The following is a 7,352-nucleotide window of genomic DNA, read 5'->3' as shown; positions in this document are numbered from 1 at the left end:
TATAGTTAAATATTTAAAATATTTTATGTCAGTTTTCTTGAATTATAGTTTTAGTATTCTTTGCTTTAGGGTTTCTTTTTCTTTAGGAACCCTTCTTATTCATATGATGGATTGTCTGTGTACCTTCAATATTTGTCATTTTCTCTCAAATCCTGTGGTCTTGCTAAACTGTTAACTAGTGCTACTAGCTTTGTATTAAATTCCTTCAGCATTTTATACACAATCATTTCATGTGTGAAGAAACCTTTTTAATTCCTTTTTCTTCGAATTGTATGCTTTTTCTTATTGTACTAGGTAGAGAGCCTCTAGTACAATATTGAATAAAAGTGGTGAGAATGGGCATCCTTCCCTTGTTTCTCATTTTAGGGAGAAAACATGATGTACCTGTAGGTTTACCATACATTTCCTTATCAGTTTGAAGTAATTCTCTAATTTTAGTTTGCTTAGAATTTTTCTTGATGTGATGTCGAATTTTGTGAAATGCTTTTTCTGCTTCCATTGAGATGATCATTTGGTTTTCTTTTTCAGTATGTCATGTGTAAATGTTCTATTTTAGGTGCTTTGACTCTAGTTATTTGCATGTGGCTCAGAGGGAGACCATAGGCCCTTTCCATATAACTCTACCGAGCTTTAGTTTCTTCTTCATAGTAATCAATGGTAATAATGAAGACATCCTCTTTTTTTTTATATACCGTGGTATGCTTTGGTTTGTTTAAGTCATGTTGCTAAATGGTGTCATTCTCTTGGGTATCTCAGTTGATAATTTGAATTGATGTTAGTGTAGGTGGTGTTAGTGTATTGAAGTTTGTCTTTTGGCTGGCATGGCAAACAATAGAAGCTTGACAGTCACCCTCCACACGCTAATGGATTCTATTTTGTCCATTTATGTTAGTATTAGAGCATTTTCACACAAGAATAGAGGATGGTGTCTGTTTCATTGAAATCGCTTTGCTTTCTGGAACTAAGAGTGAGCAGTGCTTCCAAGATTTGTCTTTGACCAGCTATGTTGGCTGCTGTTGTAAAAAAAGTTTTTTTCCTTTTATGAAGTTAAAAGTTGCATTTGGAATAAATACCTTTTTGATTTGAGGTCAGAATAATTATAACTAATAGTTCTATTACTTTTCTGAAATTAGATTTTTAAATTTTTAAGAAAGACCGTTGTAGGGGATGAAGGAGAGAGTTGAGGGGAAAATGATGCTGTTTAAATGCTTAGAAAGTAATTCGTAGGACTATGATTAGCAATTTCTATAAATTAGTAATTCCTACTTGATTTGTGAGAGTGAAAATCCTTTGAGGATTTGTCATAAAATTCAAATGTACCAATCAAATGCAGTTCCTCTGATTGGATTATCTATAATTCTGATGGTGAACAAGATAGGTTTCCTGTTTAATGGTGTCTTTATTAAATTTTAAGAGACATAAACATGACTGTTAATCATAACTTTAGTTAATGATTGATTCCAGTGTTCTATCCTGGTATTGGTTTTTCTTTTATTTATTAAATTGCAAGAGGTTTTTAAAAAATGTACTCTGAGGTATGTAAAGTCTGTAGATCCACAGAAGAAAGATTCATTTGATGTGATCCCTGAGAAGGAATTTATCTGCTGAGATGGACTTCCCATGGTCAGCTGAGGGCCCGAATTTTATAAATAATAAGAGCTTCGTGGCCATTTGCTGACAGGGGACTTCTCACACACTCTGTATACCAGGAAGAACCTCAAACTGAACCGTTGGCTTCCCATGCTATCCCATGCTCATTTAAACTGGCTGAGTTAACTATTATAAGGGAGTTTCTGGTTTTGTCTTTCAATCAATGGACTAAGGGCTTCTCCATCCAATCAGAACTGGTCCATAATTACCAATCATGATGCATAATGCTGACCAATTAAGACTGTGAATTTTACACCAGTCAGAAGTGATGAATTTGGATACTTCATATATATAAAATGGACCTAATTGGGAACCTGGATGGGAACTTAACTCTATACAAGGTGGCCTTCCCTTTGTCTAAGCAGCACAGAATTTAGGTTGCTACCTAAATCTCTGTCTCCTGGGCTGCACCTCCTTTTGCTCAAATAAATGATTTTTTATTGTTTATTATAGTCTAAATTGATTTCACTTTACAAAGTGAATCATATCTCGGCATTGCCCTCAAGGAACTTAACTTCTTGTAAGAAAGAGATGTCTGTGAGTCAATGCTATAAGAACAGATAATTTGGGACAGCGATTCATTTTGAATTAGCGAGTTCAACAAGAGTATGTTAAACATGAGTTTTTTATACTGCCTTAAAATATTGGTATTCTCTGCCTCTTGCTCCTCAGATGAAACATCTTGATCCTGTAGGAGTTAGAACTTGCCGAAGCCCAGTTAAGGCAGCTTTGAAGGAAGTTAGTCTCTTCCGTTGCCTCTCTCCTGTAGGTGGGGATTCCATGATTATGTGAATTAGCCAAGAGGACCATCTTGCAGAATCTTACCTTTTCCAGGCGCAAGTGTCTCTTGCTCGGCTACTTCTATTGTAATTTTTTTTTTCTTTAAGGCAAGGCAACCCTTGATTGACCTCACAGATTGCAAGGACCTCGTCAGTTTTCAATCCCTTATTTTTTTTTATTTCTTATGCCTACAGTACCTTGTCTTCGTAGGTGTTCTCACATCCACGTACTAACCAGGCCCGACCCTGCTTAGCTTCCGAGATCAGACGGGATCGGGGTTGTTCAGGATAGCATGGCTGTAGACTATTGTAATTTTTTAAATAACAAAGTGCTTGTTTTGTTACCCCTTCAAGAGATCAGCTTTTATATTAACTAATGTCTCTTTGGAAAAGTGACTTTGAAAAAGATGTAAAAAACTTGAAAATTTTGTTGAGAAACCTATTATAAATGCATTTTTAAAAATAACTTTTTATTCAGACTGTATAGCTAATTCTAAATTCTGGATTTGTCTGAATCTTCCACCAGAAACCATGTTGTGATCTAATAGTACTCCAGCTCAAATTTTATTCATGATGGAGCCCAAGTATGGATTTCTCTTTAGAATTATTATTCCTTTAATTCATTTTTTAGTTGGAACCAGAACTGTAAGTGTTCCTCATTTCTTCCTCAAAATATAACAGATTTGTGTTATAATTTAATTTTAGTGTTTCTTGGTGAATGTGATAATTAAAGTACAATGAGATGTGCAAATTGGATGGTTGAGTAAATAAATGTAACAGCTGATCAGAGCATCTCTTCTTAATGCCACTTTATTGTCTTCTGATAAATTGATAAACTCTTGAGTTTATCCCTTTTTTTCATTCCTTTTTCTTGCTCTCTTTGTTCCTTTTTGTTGTTGTTGAAGGATGTTACCTTCTAAAGTGTTTGCTTTGAGCAGAGTATCAGGATATTGATCTTAGGGGAGGTGAACTAATTTACAGATTCGTTTTTCATTTTATGGGGATATTCTCCATAATAGGAATATACATATCATAATTTTAGTTATTTTTTTATGTTAATCTTTTAAGGAAAGGTTGTTTTACTTTAACTAGCTTATTAACAAGAAAGAAATGATTGCTTCAAATGCTACATGCTGTGCAAGTCTTAAGTGCAGTTTTAAATATAGTGAGATATGCTGTGTACAGTGGTTTAACTTTCACTCATCTTGCTTTGCCTTAAATCTAAAAGTAACACAAAAATACCACTGCACCTTAAACTTTATGATATAGGGGTGGGGGAAAAACCCTTTGTACGTACTCTGTTGGGTTCAGCAACTGGGGCCTAGAAATCATATTGATAAAAGATGGATGATAGGAAAAAAATAAAAAACCAGATTTTAGTAAACATGGGAGTTCATGAAGAAATGTGACTCAAGGAAGAGATTAGAATTTGGAGATCATATACCATTTAACAAAGAGAGTGAAGAGTGGAGAAGACTTTCAACAAAAGAAAAAGGGTTTTGGGTTTCTTAGGGATGGGTAAATTGTGACCAGGACAGATATGGTAAGTTCGGGTTGTTTAATAGGGTTTGTTATGCAGATAAAAGTTGTCTCTTGAGTAGTTCTCTTCTTGGTATTGGAGAGACAGGTAACTTTACAAATAGAAATTTATGTCTTGATTTTAGCCAGATAGGAGAAGAGAGAACTTTTTTCCTAAGTCTGTTGTTTCTAAATTGCCTCCGGTTAAAAATAATCCTTATGCCAAAGAGGCAAATTTTGGGGTGTCATATTCTGGTGCCTTTTGATGAGAAAAGAAGGTTCTACTAATCCTTTATATGATTGAACTCTGAGCATTAATTTTATTTTACAGTATTTCATTAAAATATTAAGGTATATTTTATAATATATACAGTATATTAGTATAGTACTATATGTGAATGATTTTTATATAATTGTATGTATTCGGGTATCTCTCTCTCTCTCTCTCTCACTGGTGGGTGTCTTGATAAAGAGTGTGGTGCTACTGGTTTTTTGCCTTTTCAACTTAATGTATATTCCTTGAAGCACAAATTCCTCTTGATATCTGACAGGCCTCTAAGTATATATTGTATACATAATAGGTACAAAATATTTTATTAATGAATTTGAGAAAATCATATATAAGACGAACTTATTGATTGTCATCATTTATTCCAGAAATTTTTATAGATTTATAGTATAACAGTTAGAAATGGTGGTGGTAGATTGAATTAAAAAATTAAATAACATATTGAGAAGTAATAGGTGACACAAAAGAAAGAGAAGAATCAGTATTATGGCTCATCAAGATTATTTATTATGGGTCCACTCAGCCTTATGGATCTTGGTAAGCTCCTGCTTAAGACATTATGTCTAAGGAAAGGACAGTGATTCATGACTGCCAGCACTGTGTCTTTACTTGACCACTGGCAAACTATTTAATTTTTTCTGATCCTCAGTTTCCTCTTATAAAAAGAAATAACAGGGCTAGAAAGTTTTGAATGTCTCTTACAGATGTCAAATTCTATATCTACTGTGATTATCTAAGATAGTTAACTATAGATTCAATTAAATTCACTATATATATGTTCACATTATATTATATAATAATATATAATCATTATATTCGTTTATTATATATATGTAGAGATAGGAAATGTAAGCATGCCATATAGTTTAGAAACATTTTCTTTAGAATGATTATGTATTTTTGACTAAACATGTTTTGAGATGTAGACCCAGTGTAAGGGATAAAGCTTTGGGAGGTGAAAGAAGGCACATTTGCAGGAATAAGTGAAAATCCTCTGAGGTAGAGTTTAGTAATAAGAACATATGGTCAAAACCAGAAATTCAGTGATTAAACAAGAAATTTTGAAATAATGAATTCCCTGCTTCTGAAGAAATAAAGCAGAAGCCATATGACCACTTATAAGGGATACTGTAGAAAATATTGACCACTTGAGTAACATATTTTTAATTGGAAAACCTTTCTATCCATAAGGAGCGCTACCAATATTGGGGAGCTCTTTGAGGTTATCTAGAGCAAGTAAGGAAAGTATATAGGGAGGGGTATGACATATACATCATCATAGGTAGTCCCATGGGATGATGGGATGATGATTTACCACAGCTGCTGGTGATTTCTTTTCTTATGCCCTATTTTGGTGTTAAGCTTTTAAGAACAGTGTTATCAGTGTCTTCTTTATTTTCTTAATTCTTTATCCAGCAGAGGCAGTTGTTATATATAATTTGGAATATTTCTTTTCAAAATTTATTCTGTCTATGTACTTCTTGACTCCTTTATAAAAATGGGACATAGTTTATATCTGTTCTGTAACGTGGTGTTTTCTCATAACCTTATATATTGTGGACATGTCTTCATGTCAGTACTTGTAGATTTTCATGATTCTCTTAAATAATAGTGAACATGTATAAAGTCTTTACTGTGTGCCAGCACATTTAAAAGTGCATATCGTTTATTAACACATTTAACTCTCACAACAACTTCATGAGGTAGGAACTTCTATTACAGAGGCAGACGCTAAAGGAACAGAGAGGTGAGGTTATCCACCTGCAGTTACATAGTAAATAGCAGAGCCAGTATTTGAGGCCAGTCAGTCTGGCTCCAGTGTCTTTGCCCTTAATCACTTCACTACCATGTTTCTCAGGTGAGTGTGGTATTCCTTTATATGCCTATGCCCTCATTCATGTAATTACTTCATGGTTGGACTTGGAGTGTCCCCCACCCCTTTTGCTCCAATATATGAAGTTCTGTTCTAAGTCTAGTAATACCTCTGCGAACCAAAGTACACCAAAATCCCTGTCGTTATAAAATTCTTGCTCAGAGTGTGTGTGTGTGTGTGTGTGGGGGGGGGATGGAGTGGAGGTAGGTGGGGGACAGACTATTAAAAATTAATAGAATTATATAGTATAGGAAAGGGGAGAGGTAGTATGAAGAAGGAATGATGATGTGGCTGTGGGAAAACAGGATGTGAAGATGACATGCGAGCACAGACTGGCAGATGAAAGGAAGTGAGTCATGTGGACACCTGGGCAAAAATGTATCAGTGGTGGAAACAGCAAGTGCAGAGGCCTAATGTGGGAGCCTGCATGGTGTTTTCCAGGAACACTTACAAGCCTGTATAGCTGGGGCAGAGTAGGTGAGGAAAAGAGTAGTAGCAATTACAGGAGCTACTGGAAAGGAGGAATGAAGGGAGGAAGGCCCAGGTAGTATACAGGCTTGTTGGCCATCTTTAAGAACTTTGACTTTTATCCTTGTGAGATAATGATCCATGAAAAGATTTTGAGGAGAGGGGTGCACTGTTCTTATTTGTATTTTAAAAAGATCACTCTGACTGCTGTTGAGACTAAATTGTAAGGGAACAAAGGCAGAAGGAAGCAAGGAGAAATGTTAGTGGCTTAAACCAGAGTGGTAGCAGTGGAGGTGATGAAAAGTGGTTGGAACCTGGACATATGTCCAACAGTCAGAGAGATTTGATGATGGGTTGAGTGCAAGAGAACAACACATATTAAGGATAATTTCAAGATTTTTGAAAAGAACACCTGGAAGGATGGACTTGCTTTTAATTGATTGACTGTTAACGTGCACACATGTCTTGATACTGAATTTCTGAATCAAAGAATGAACCTATGGCCTTTGGTACTTCTGATACAACTTTTATGCCACTGACTTTAGAAACCAGATAGTATATATGCTGGATTGTCATGTAAAATTGGGGTTTCAGTTTTAGAGAAATGCAAACATATGTAATAGACACAAGCTGGCTTTTCAGGTGACATAACTAGGTGTTGTCAGTACTTTTCAGAATATGAGCTTTAGTTTTGCGGGTTCAGAAACTTGATTCTGTAGATTTACCTAGAGTTAAACGGATTCAGGGACCAAACTTGTGATAACCAGCCTTACCA

The 7,352-nt window shown here is 35.1% G+C and overlaps 1 protein-coding gene and 1 pseudogene across 9 annotated transcripts in view; one reads left to right on the top strand and one right to left on the bottom strand.

Moving 5' to 3' along the window:
• The window catches only part of CDKAL1 (CDK5 regulatory subunit associated protein 1 like 1), a 459,847-nt gene that overhangs the window by 137,692 nt on the left and 314,803 nt on the right, over positions 1-7,352 (top strand). The window lies entirely within an intron of this gene.
• Positions 2,616-2,734, bottom strand: LOC111741615 (annotated as a pseudogene).

Source organism: Pteropus vampyrus, unplaced genomic scaffold, assembly GCF_000151845.1.
Source record: "Pteropus vampyrus isolate Shadow unplaced genomic scaffold, Pvam_2.0 Scaffold80, whole genome shotgun sequence".
Lineage (NCBI taxonomy): Eukaryota > Metazoa > Chordata > Mammalia > Chiroptera > Pteropodidae > Pteropus > Pteropus vampyrus.
Note: the sequence above shows the minus strand (reverse complement) of the source record. Positions and strands in the feature narration are given on the sequence as shown.